Consider the following 13,886-nt stretch of genomic DNA (forward strand, 5'->3'; position numbering starts at 1 on the left):
GATGTGCACCAGACATTTTTCGGGTTTTGTGTTTTGGTTTTGGATTCGGTTCTGCGGCCGTGTTTTGGATATGGACGCATTTTGGTTAAACCTCCCTTAAGATTTTTTTGTCAGATTCGGGTGCGTTTTGGATTCGGGTGTTTTTTTGTAAAAAAAAAACCTCAAAAACAGCTTAAATCATAGAATTTGGGGGTAATTTTGATCCTATAGTATTATTAACATCAATAACCATAATTTCCACTAATTTCCAGTCTATTCTGAACAACTCACACCTCACAATATTATTTTTAGTCCTAAAATTTGCACCAAGGTCGCTGGATGACTAAGCTAAGCGACCCAAGTGGGCGGCACAAACACCTGGCCCATCTAGGAGTGGCACTGCAGTGTCAGACAGGATGGCACTTAAAAAAATAGTCTCCAAACAGCACATGATGCAAATTATAAAAAAAGAGGTGCAAGATGGAATTGTCCTTGGGCCCTCCCACCCACCCTTATGTTGTATAAACAGGACATGCACACTTTAACAAACCCATCATTTCAGCACCAGGGTCTGCCACACGACTGTGGCTGAAATTATTGGTTGGTTTGGGCCCCCACCAAAAAAGAAGCAATCAATCTCTCCATGCACAAACTGGCTGTACAGAGGCAAGATGTCAGCCTCCTCCTCCTCCTCATCCTCCGATTCCTCACCCCTTTCACTGTGTACATCCCCCTCCTCACAGAGTATTAATTCATCCCCACTGGAATCCACCATCACAGGGCCCTGTGTTCTTTCTGGAGGAAATTGCTGGTAAATGTCTCCACGGAGGAATGTATTATAATTCATTTTGATGAACATCATCTTTTCCACATTTTGTGGAAGTAACCTCCTACGCCGATCGCTGACAAGGTTACCGGCTGCACTAAACACTCTTTCGGAGTACACACTGGAGGGGGAACAACTTAGGTAAAATAAAGCCAGTTTGTGCAAGGGCCTCCAAATTGCCTCTTTTTCCTGCCAGTATACGTACGGACTGTCTGACATGCATACTTGGATGCTGTCACTCATATAATCCTCCACCATTCTTTCAATGGTGACAGAATCATATGCAGTGACAGTAGACGACATGTCAGTAATCATTGGCAGGTCCTTCAGTCCGGACCAGATGTCAGCACTTGCTCCTGACTGCCCTGCATCACCGCCAGCGGATGGTTTTGGAAATTTGATACTTTTCCTGGCAGCTCCAGTGGCGGGAGAAAATGAAGGAGGAGCTGTTGGCGGGCCACGTTCCGCTTGACTTGACAAGTGTCTCACCAGCAGGTCTTTGAACATCTGCAGACTTGTGTCTGCCGGAAAGAGAGATACAACATAGGCTTTAAATCTAGAATCGAGCACGGTGGCCAAAATGTAGTGCTCTGAATTCAACAGATTGACCACCCGTGAATCCTGGTTAAGCGAATGAAGGGCTCCATCCACAAGTCCCACATGCCTAGCGGAATTGCTCCATTTTAGCTCCTCCTTCAATCTCTCCAGCTGCTTCTGCAAAAGCCTGATGAGGGGAATGACCTGACTTAGGCTGGCAGTGTCTGAACTGACTTCACGTGTGGCAAGTTCAAAGGGTTGGAGAACCTTGCACAACGTTGAAATCATTCTCCACTGCACTTGAGTCAGGTGCATTCCCCCTCCTTTGCCTATATCGTAGGCAGATGTATAGGCTTGAATGGCATTTTGCTGCTCCTCCACCCTCTGAAGCATATAGAGGGTTGAATTCCACCCCGTTACCACCTCTTGCTTCAGCTGATGGCGGGTCATGTTCAGGAGTGTTTGCTGGTGCTCCAGTCTTCAGCACGTTGTGGCTGAATGTCGAAAGTGGCCCGCAATTCTTCGGGCCACCGACAGCATCTCCAGCACACCCATGTCAGTTTTTTAAAAATTCTGCACCACCAAATTCATTGTATGTGCAAAACATGGGATGTGCTGGAATTTGCCCACATGTAATGCACGCACAATATTGGTGGCGTAGTCCGATATCACAAATCCCCAGGAGATTCCAACTGGGGTAAGCCAATCTGCGATGATGTTCCTCAGTTTCCGTAAGAGGTTGTCAGCTGTGTGCCTCTTATGGAAAGCGGTGATACAAAGCGTAGCCTGCCAAAGAATGAGTTGGCGTTTGCGAGGTGCTGCTACTGGTGCCGCTACTGCTGTTCTTGCTGCGGGAGGCAATACTTCTACCCAGTGGGCTGTCACAGTCATACAGTCATTAGTCTGCCCTGCTCCACTTGTCCACATGTCCGTGGTTAAGTGGACACTGGGTACAACTGCATTTTTTAGGACACTGGTGAGTCTTTTTCTGATGTCTGTATACATTCTCGGTATCGCCTGCCTAGTGAAGTGGAACCTAGATGGTATTTGGTACCGGGGACACGCTACCTCAAGAAATTCTCTAAGTCCCTGTGAACTAACGGCGGATACCGGACGCACTTCTAACACCAACATAGTTGTCAAGGCCTGAGTTATCCGCTTTGCAACAGGATGACTGCTGTGATATTTCATCTTCCTCGCAAAGGACTGTTGGACAGTCAATTGCTTACTGGAAGTAGTACAAGTGGGCTTACGACTTCCCCTCTGGGATGACGATCGACTCCCAGCAGCAACAACAGCAGCGCCAGCAGCAGTAGGCGTTCCACTTAAGTATCCATCGGAGGAATCCCAGTTAGGAGAGGACTCGTCAGACTTGCCAGTGACATGGCCTGCAGGACTATTGGCGTTCCTGTCTAAGGAGGAAATTGACACTGAGGGAGTTGGTGGTGTGGTTTGCAGGAGCTTGGGTACAAGAGGAAGAAGGGATTTAGGTGTCAGTGGACTGCTTCCGCTGTCACCCAAAGTTTTTGAACTTGTCAATTACTTCTGATGAATGCACTCCAGCTGAAGTATAAGGGAGGATGTTCCTAGGTGGTTAACGTCCTTACCCCTACTTATTACAGCTTGGCAAAGGCAACACACGGCTTGACACATGTTGTCCGCATTTCTGTTAAAATAATTCCACACCAAAGAGGTGATTTTTTTTGTATTTTGACCAGGCATGTCAATGGCCATATTCATCCCACAGACAACAGGTGTCTCCCCGGGTGCCTGACTTAAACAAACCACCTCACCATCAGGATCCTCCTTGTCAATTTCCTCCTCAGCGCCAGCAACACCCATATCCTAATCCTGGTGTACTTCAACAGTGACATCTTCAATTTGAATATCAGGAACTGGACTGTGGGTGCTCCTTCCAGCACTTGCAGGGGCCGTGCAAATGGTGGAAGGAGCCACCTCTTCCCGTCCAGTGTTGGGAAGGTCAGGCATTGCAACCGACACAATTGGACTCTCCTTGGGGATTTGTGATTTAGAAGAACGCACAGTTCTTTGCTGTGCTCTTTCCAGCTTAACTCTTTGCATTTTTCTAGCGGGAGGATGAGTGCTACCATCCTCATGTGAAGCTTAACCACAAGCCATGAACATAGGCCAGGGCCTCAGCCGTTCCTTGCCACTCCGTGTCGTAAATGGCATATTGCCAAGTTTAAGCTTCTCCTCAGACGATTTTAATTTAGATTTTTGGGTCATCATTTTACTGAACTTTTGCTTTTTGGATTTTACACGATCTCTACTTTGACACTGGGCATCGGCCTTGGCAGACGACGTTGATGGCATTTCATTATCTCTGCCATGACTAGTGGCAGCAGCTTCAGCACTAGGTGGAACTGGATCTTGATCTTTCCATATTTTACCCTCCAAATTTTTGTTCTCCATTTTTTAATGTGTGGAATTACTGTATATGCCAGTAATATATCTGGAATTAGACGGCAGTAATCACTAGATAGATACCAGATACCACTGTGACTGGAATGATGATGACCTATGCACAGTGACAGGACACTACCACAGCAGCAAGATGCAGCACAAAACACTGGACTTTTAGTCACCACAATGCAGCACTGACACTGACCAGTGATACTGAGCACTGATGAGGATACTAGAACTGACACTGGGCAGCGAGAACAGCACTGGACTACTGTACTGTACTACTATATACTGGTCACCACAATGCAGCACTGAGACTGACCAGTGACACTGAGCCCTGTTCAGGATACTAGAAGTGACACGGAGCAGCAAGATACAGCAATGGGCTACTGTACTATACTACTATATACTGGTCACCACAAAGCAGCACAGATATTGAGCACTGTTCAGGATACTAGTACTGACACTGGGCAGCGAGATACAGCAATGGGCTACTGTACTGTACTACTATATACTGGTCACCACCATGCAGCACTGACACTGACCAGTGATACTGAGCACTGATGAGGATACTAGAACTGACACTGGGCAGCGAGAACAGCACTAGACTTCTGTACTGTACTACTATATACTGGTCGCCACAATGCAGCACTGACACTGAGCAGTGATACTGAGCACTGATGAGGATACTAAAACCGACACTGGGCAGCGAGAACAGCACTGGACTATTGTACTGTACTACTATATACTGGTCACCACAATGCAGCACTGACACTGAGCACAGATATTGAGCACTGTTCAGGATACTAGAACTGACACTGGGCAGCGAGAACAGCACTGGACTACTGTACTGTACTACTATATACTGGTCGCCACAATGCAGCACTGACACTGAGCAGTGATACTGAGCACTGATGAGGATACTAAAACAGACACTGGGCAGCGAGAACAGCACTGGACTACTGGACTGTACTACTATATACTGGTCACCACAATGCAGCACTGACACTGAGCACAGATATTGAGCACTGTTCAGGATACTAGAACTGACACTGGGCAGCGAGAACAGCACTGGACTACTGTACTGTACTACTATATACTGGTCACCACAATGCAGCACTGACACTGAGCAGTGATACTGAGCACTGATGAGGATACTAAAACCGACACTGGGCAGCGAGAACAGCACTGGACTACTGGACTGTACTACTATATACTGGTCACCACAATGCAGCACTGACACTGAGCACAGATATTGAGCACTGTTTAGGATACTAGAACTGACACTGGGCAGCGAGAACAGCACTGGACTACTGTACTGTACTACTATATACTGGTCACCACCATGCAGCACTGACACTGACCAGTGATACTGAGCACTGATGAGGATACTAGAACTGACACTGGGCAGCGAGAACAGCACTAGACTTCTGTACTGTACTACTATATACTGGTCGCCACAATGCAGCACTGACACTGAGCAGTGATACTGAGCACTGATGAGGATGCTAAAACCGACACTGGGCAGCGAGAACAGCACTGGACTATTGTACTGTACTACTATATACTGGTCACCACAATGCAGCACTGACACTGAGCACAGATATTGAGCACTGTTCAGGATACTAGAACTGACACTGGGCAGCGAGAACAGCACTGGACTACTGTACTGTACTACTATATACTGGTCACCACAATGCAGCACTGACACTGAGCAGTGATACTGAGCACTGATGAGGATACTAAAACCGACACTGGGCAGTGAGAACAGCACTGGACTACTGGACTGTACTACTATATACTGGTCACCACAATGCAGCACTGACACTGAGCACAGATATTGAGCACTGTTTAGGATACTAGAACTGACACTGGGCAGCGAGAACAGCACTGGACTACTGTACTGTACTACTATATACTGGTCACCACCATGCAGCACTGACACTGACCAGTGATACTGAGCACTGGTGAGGATACTAGAACTGACACTGGGCAGCGAGAACAGCACTAGACTTCTGTACTGTACTACTATATACTGGTCGCCACAATGCAGCACTGACACTGAGCAGTGATACTGAGCACTGATGAGATTGCTAAAACCGACACTGGGCAGCGAGAACAGCACTGGACTATTGTACTGTACTACTATATACTGGTCACCACAATGCAGCACTGACACTGAGCACAGATATTGAGCACTGTTCAGGATACTAGAACTGACACTGGGCAGCGAGAACAGCACTGGACTACTGTACTGTACTGCTATATACTGGTCGCCACAATGCAGCACTGACACTGAGCAGTGATACTGAGCACTGATGAGGATACTAAAACTGACACTGGGCAGCGAGAACAGCACTGGACTACTGGACTGTACTACTATATACTGGTCACCACAATGCAGCACTGACACTGAGCACAGATATTGAGCACTGTTTAGGATACTAGAACTGACACTGGGCAGCGAGAACAGCACTGGACTACTGTACTGTACTACTATATACTGGTCACCACAATGCAGCACTGACACTGACCAGTGATACTGAGCACTGATGAGGATACTAGAACTGACACTGGGCAGCGAGAACAGCACTGGACTACTGTACTGTACTACTATATACTGGTCACCACAACGCAGCACTGACACTGACCAGTGATACTGAGCACTGATGAGGATACTCGAACTGACACTGGGCAGCGAGAACAGCACTGGACTACTGTACTGTACTACTATATACTGGTCACCACAATGCAGCACTGACACTGACCAGTGACACTGAGCACTGTTCAGGATATTAGAAGTGACACGGAACCGCAAGATACAGCAATGGGCTACTGTACTGTAGTACTATATACTTGTGGTCACCACAATGCAGCACTGACACTGAGCACAGATATTGAGCATTTAAGGCAGATAATGTAGCCACGTCCTCTCCGCTCAATCTTCAATGCATGAGTGAAAATGCCGGCGACGCACGGTTCTTTATATGGAATCTGAATATCGCGAGAATCCGACAGTGGGATGATGACGTTTTGCCTTGTTCGGGTTAACCGAGCAAGGCGGGAAGAACCGAGGCTGCCTCGGACCCGTGTAAACCACGTGAAGTTCGGGGGGGTTCGGATCTCGACGAACCGAACCTGCTCATCTCTAATTTAGTCCAAATAATTTTTACTGGGTTTGCCCTGTGAGGTTTGCTCTCTTGTGCCGCATATTGTGTTATATAACTCCAGAAAAATAATGGAGAACAAACAATTGGAGGATAAAATAGGGAAAGATCAAGAACAACTTCCTCCTAGTGTGAAGCTGCTGCCACTAGCCATGACATAGACGATGAAATGCCATTAATGTCGTAGGCCAAGGCCGATGCCCATTGTGATAGTAGAGGGCATGTAAAATCCAGATAGCCAAAGTTCAGTAAAAAGACCCAAAAAAAGAAATTTAAATGGTATGAGGAGAAACGTAAACTTGCCAATATGCCATTTACGACACGGAGTGACAAGGAACGGCTGAATCCCTGTCCTATGTTCATGACTAGTGATAGAAAAGAAGAGTAGGGAGCGCTAACAGAAAAATTGTAGTATTTAAAAATTGAAAATTTATTGTGTTAAAAATTTAATAAAGAAATTACCTATAAAACTGAATTAATACAGACTGAATTAATAATGCATTTGTATAAGCACATCCAGCGGCAGATTGGGATGCCGGGACGTCCCAGATTCCGTTTGGCTGGTCCGGACGTCCCTCAGTGGCCGCATTGACTTAAAAGTAATTTAAAGATGGCCGCCGGCGGAGCTGCTGCGTATGTGCAGCCGCAGCAGCTCCCCCATAAGCCTTTGTAGGGCCGGGCCATAAGTCAGCACTGACGACTCCGCCTCCGGTGCTGCATCCAGCCCAGAGTCAGCCTCAAGCCCCCAGCCCAGAGTCCGCCGTGCCTCCAGCCCTGAGGCTTCCTCCGGCCCCAGACAGTTTGCCTCCTCTTGTGCCGCATATTGTGTTATATAACTCCAGAAAAATAATGGAGAACAAACAATTGGAGGATAAAATAGGGAAAGATCAAGAACAACTTCCTCCTAGTGTGAAGCTGCTGCCACTAGCCATGACATAGACGATGAAATGCCATTAATGTCGTAGGCCAAGGCCGATGCCCATTGTGATAGTAGAGGGCATGTAAAATCCAGATAGCCAAAGTTCAGTAAAAAGACCCAAAAAAAGAAATTTAAATGGTATGAGGAGAAACGTAAACTTGCCAATATGCCATTTACGACACGGAGTGACAAGGAACGGCTGAATCCCTGTCCTATGTTCATGACTAGTGATAGAAAAGAAGAGTAGGGAGCGCTAACAGAAAAATTGTAGTATTTAAAAATTGAAAATTTATTGTGTTAAAAATTTAATAAAGAAATTACCTATAAAACTGAATTAATACAGACTGAATTAATAATGCATTTGTATAAGCACATCCAGCGGCAGATTGGGATGCCGGGACGTCCCAGATTCCGTTTGGCTGGTCCGGACGTCCCTCAGTGGCCGCATTGACTTAAAAGTAATTTAAAGATGGCCGCCGGCGGAGCTGCTGCGTATGTGCAGCCGCAGCAGCTCCCCCATAAGCCTTTGTAGGGCCGGGCCATAAGTCAGCACTGACGACTCCGCCTCCGGTGCTGCATCCAGCCCAGAGTCAGCCTCAAGCCCCCAGCCCAGAGTCCGCCGTGCCTCCAGCCCTGAGGCTTCCTCCGGCCCCAGACAGTTTGCCTCCAAGCAGCAGCCAGGCAAGTGAAAGACACAGCAGCCTGGCTGTGTCCTAGTTACATCAGGATGTGCTATATATATATATATATATATATATATATATATATATATATATACTGTATATATATATATATATATATATATATATATATGTGTACACTGTATATGTATATACTGTATATGTGTGTATTGTCAAAGTAAAAAAAATACATAAAAAGAACATAAAAACTACACACATATGAGTCGCTATACTTGCAAATACGCGCAGCGAGCACAGCAATATATGGTAACACCCGCATTTGCACGGACATGCCACAGAGATGGATTTTACACTTATTTCATGCTGTACATAATTGTGGTGGTATCAAGCGCCAGACATCATGATGATTTAGAATTGTATCTAATGAAGTAATGTCATGTATGTGTATTATTTGAACGAAACCAGATAGACCAGTCATGTTTACTATTGAAGCAACCAGATTGATGTTTAGATTCATTTGATGCTTGTTGTGAAGTTGTGGGACATTGCAGCGGACAATTATGATTACATGTATAAAAGCTAAAATCACTTTTATTAGAACAATACATAGACCAAACAGGTAGTGGACAGGAAACTCAGGCCAGCCCTTTGGACGTCCCCAAGGCTGAACCTGTTCAGCATATACAAAGGAACTGGTGACTCATCGTGAATCCCTCCCCCGGAAACTAGATAACACATTGACCACACAGGAAGTTAGTGGCTGTAAGGTCTGAGACGATGATGGACTTGCTGGCAGATCAGTAACTGTATTTATTTACAGAGAGAGAGAGAGAGATATGGAAATACGAATTTATATAACTTAAGGATAATGGTATTGTATGCTGGCATGTAACTGTATGTAACTTTACTTATTAACTGCTTACTGTATGAGTTGTAATCATGTAACTATAGGTATACTGTACTTTGTAATATATATTGAATCCATATCCTTTTAATAACAAATATATACATCAATAAGCTTTGGAACTCAGATAATGTGTGGGTGTATTGTTTTCTCTTATGGGATACAGTGTTTGCGATGTATAGTGCACATTCATGGGATATGGTAATAAGAGATGCAGGCATTTACAATATATATTAGAGCGGACATTTTAAATATTTGTGAGAAATCAATTTGGCATTCTTAGATGGGGGCTCTTACGGGATATCAGGGTCTTAATGATGCACTGTACATTACAAACGCGGCTGTAATTGACTGGCTCCGATGGACGCATTGCGACGCTGATGAAAATAACATCAACGTTAATGTATTGTTGTGTTATCAGTAAGCCAATGATATGAAATTCAAGGGACAATGCGTTTCTCATAATATTTAAGATGCTAAAATGTATTTTTATTGTTGCAAAACAAGGTTCAAATAAGTCATATTGTGTTTGATTCAGATTGGATTGTTTATCTGTTTAAGTAGGTTTAAAAGTATATTTAAAAGTTGCTGCATAGCCTTGATATAGTTTTTATTTTTAACTCAGGCCTAAAATAACTTCTGGTGCTTGTATGATGTGTGATTTCTTTGTGACAAAGGAAGCCGCATGGTCTGTCCTCCATTTTGGACTAACCACATGGCCTGTCCACCATTTTGTGTAACCCTCATGGATGTGGAAGGGGGAGGAGCAGCGGCCATTTTGGGAAGGTCATTTTCTAAATGGCTGATTTTCACTGATCAGAATAATCAGCTTTCCTTGGTCACATGCAACATGATTTATGAGTTACCAATGCATTTATTTAACCCATGCCATAGTCAATTCCAAATAGTTTCAGCTGGGCCTAGTGAGAGTTAATAGATGAATACTTGATGTAAGAATTACACACAGATATAAACAAAGTTTTTTTTTCTTTTTCCTTCCAAGACTTGTAGAATCTGCTTGCTATAAGATAGCCATTGAAATGCAAATTAACCTGTGTAACTGCTTTTTCTTAGCAGTAAAAAAACAAACAAAAAAAAAACACTTTTACAGGCAGGCAAAAGCACATAGCTTTGATATGCAAATTAGAAGCACTGAATGGGTAAGGTGTCTCACAGGAGACCAGTGAATGGTATATTATATATAATATTATTATAATTATGTGTATATTTATATCAGTGTATGTTCTGCAAGATAGCTATCCAATCTGAATCATATCATTTAAATTATTGATTATTGCTAGTCATTATAGATCTGTGTGAAAGAGGATACATTTGTTGCTATATAGTTACAACTGAAATAACAGTATTTTAAGGAAGTAAGCGTAAAGCACAAATGCAGTCTGGCCTGGTTGTAAAGGTTTATACAGAAAAACTGTGTTGTGTTAAGTGAGCGATTATAGTTAGTATTGCTCACATTTATAGAAGCTGTGTGATTTGTTTTATTGCGTACGCACATTGGTACACGTGGTACGGAACGTGAGGACAGCGTACAAAAACGTGCACGTGGCGCAAGGCTGCACACGTGGCATAGAGGTACGCACGGTTGCGTAATTACACAAGCTTGTGCAGGGTTGTGTGCGCATAATAAAACCACACGATAGTTCGTTTAGTTTAAAGGTGGGACAGTAGCCACGCTACAATAGCACAAAACTGCCCGGTTTCTAAAGCAGATTAGTATAAAACTTTTTGTTTAAACTGTATTGCCTCTGGGGGTAAAGCTGCTTATCTGAATGGATCAAAATTTTCTGTACAGAAAAACCAAAGGGTATTTGTGTGAGTGAAAGCGGACAGAGCGGAACTGAACCCAGAAACTGAAGTGGTCTGAAGTGGTCTGAAGTGGTAACACCGGGTTAGTAGAGGCCCGGCGGCGTAGGGTTCGCTACCTTGCGTGATTAGAACTAATGTGGTCTTAGTGATCCCATACAACTAAGTGCTGAAGTGGTCTGGAGTGGTCTAGGCTAGGTGGTCTACAGCAATCGTAGGGCATATAGATAACTAGTATCTATAGGCTGTGCTATTGCATCGCATGTCCGTGTGTTCTGCACAGCACAACGTGATACCATTGTGTCATATGCGCTGTGGGAGAGCATACGCAGACGTGATTGCATAGACAAAAGGGGTTTTCTTTGACAACGTCTGGAAATCTCCCTGGTGGGCTTAACTGGAAAGGATGAAGGATAGTTATCTAATTTCTCTGTTTTTCACCCTACAAACAATTCCAGTTGAAAGATACCGAAAAGGAATTTTTCGCTGCCTTTGTCAGGAAAATATTCCAAACAGAACTTCCACCGAAAGAAATTACGGTGTTGTAAGGTCTGATAGGAGCCCTAAATTGGGTACATTGCCTTCACTATCGACAGTGTATGGTACTACTGGCCAACGTGGGCGGTGAGCGGGTGAAGAGCGCTCGGAGGACTTTCACTGTCACCTTATATTGAGTATTTTGGTGTTTGTGGGAAAAGCCCACAATTATGGGAGCCAGTTGCTCAAGTAAGGTACGTTTTACCAGGGTTCAGGTTGAAGAGGTGCGACCAAGAGAGTCAGCAAGGTTTATTAGGTGTGAACAATATGGTTCACACACGGAGGCATTTTGCAATGAATGGGTACGTATGACTGACAAAGATAGGGTACCATTCCCTAAGGTGAGCAGCTTTGAGCCAGAGGTATTGCAGAACTTAAGGATAAGAATATGTCTGATAAAATCCCGAAAACAAAGGGTCAGACATACAAATTGTTTAAACCTGTGACAGCAAGAGGGGTTGGCGAGTTTGATCCTAAGGTATTGCAGGTGGTATGTCTAACCAAAGTCATATAAGACAAGAATGGAAATATAAGAACTGTTTGAACTTGCAGCAACAATAACCAAGTAAGAAGAAAAAAGAGAATGCAAGTACACCGCCTTATGTAGATGTGGAAGCTGTTACGGCCAGCATACAAACTATAGAAAATAATAAAAATATGAAAAATATGACTAATGAATGTTGAAGTTTTATTCAGGAGGAGAAGGTGACCTGATTGTTTTCAGCCATTTCTCATGTACCCAGAGGAGTATCCAACCGGTAAAAGAAGAGCAGTAGCCTGTGGGGGAAGTGGCTGAGACCAGTGGAACAGGTAAGTATGGTATCATTCGTGTACATATATAGTAAAACAAAAACAAAAAAAAATCAAGAAAGCAACGTCAGAAATGGAGAAAAACCTGTCCGCACATTAGTATTTGCCAGTAGGAATGCGGACAGAGACAAGGTAACCCCGGGTATTTCTTTCATTTACCATATAAATGTGGCATACTGGAATGTTAGGAGACAAGAGATATTGGAAAGTTCCAAAAGCCATTTAATTCGTATCAGTGAGTGGGGGAGTTTTATGGCCCCAAAACCAGTTCTGGCAGACCCTGCCACATGTAGGGGTTTAGGACAGGAAGTGCAGGGGGATTTTAGCAAAAGGAACAAAGCACAGGACAGTTCAGTGGGAGCTGAGGTCTGAGGATGGAGGGCACAGGCTAGTGTCCAGGAGAAACACAGTCCGGGGACTGTGGAACAAGCATGGTCCACAGTCCCTGGCATGATGGAGAGAAGAGCAGCGTGTGGTGTTGCTATGAAGAGAGGGAGAGCCCATATCTACAGTGTAACAGGAGAGCCAGCAGCTTCAGTGAGAGATGGAGAGTGCAGTGTGAGAGCCACAGTATGCAAAGCACAGTGGAAGGAACCAGGAACAAAGGACCTTCAGGTGTACCCAAGAAGCAGGACGGGAGGTGTGAGTCTGCGGGAGAGGACGAGCTGGGTGAGTGGTAGGAACCATGTTTGGCAGAAGGCCCCCAGTAACGTGTCCATGAGAGATCCCGTTTAGATAGAGCCCCTAGCGAATGGGGGAGAGCACACTGAAATGAATCTCAGTTTGCGGAAGCCGCACTACTGATTCCCAGAGACTGCGCTGGTATGTACTGTACTGTAATGCTGTTACATCATTGTTAATGCTGTTATTGCCAGTGAAGCAAATGAAAGGAGATGTAACCTGATGTAACCCATATGAATATTGTGCTGTTGAGAAGAAAAAGAAGTTAAATGTTATTGTCGTGATAACCCTGTCTGATCTGTGAATAAACTGCTTGCTTATGTGATGAGACGGCCTGGTGTGCAATGCTTTTAATATGACTGATGGATCGGCCGCTGCCCGGCTATCACAACTTGGCGTCCGCGAACAGGATCGGTACCGAATATTTATTTGACAATTTGGGGAAAACTTTATTGGGAGGGGCCCATGAAAGCCACCTACCTCTTTTGACCCAGCGAACTGGGGAAGAAAGGGCCGGCATGGGCAGGTTCTAAGTGTTTTGCACAATTGCCAGAAGATGTTAGAACATTCATGATCATCTGTGATCCAGGACTGTAATTCAGAGGAAAAAGGCAGCAGTATATGTGATTTGTGTTTC

This window comes from Pseudophryne corroboree, chromosome 6 (assembly GCF_028390025.1).
Source record: "Pseudophryne corroboree isolate aPseCor3 chromosome 6, aPseCor3.hap2, whole genome shotgun sequence".
Taxonomy (NCBI): Eukaryota; Metazoa; Chordata; class Amphibia; order Anura; family Myobatrachidae; genus Pseudophryne; species Pseudophryne corroboree.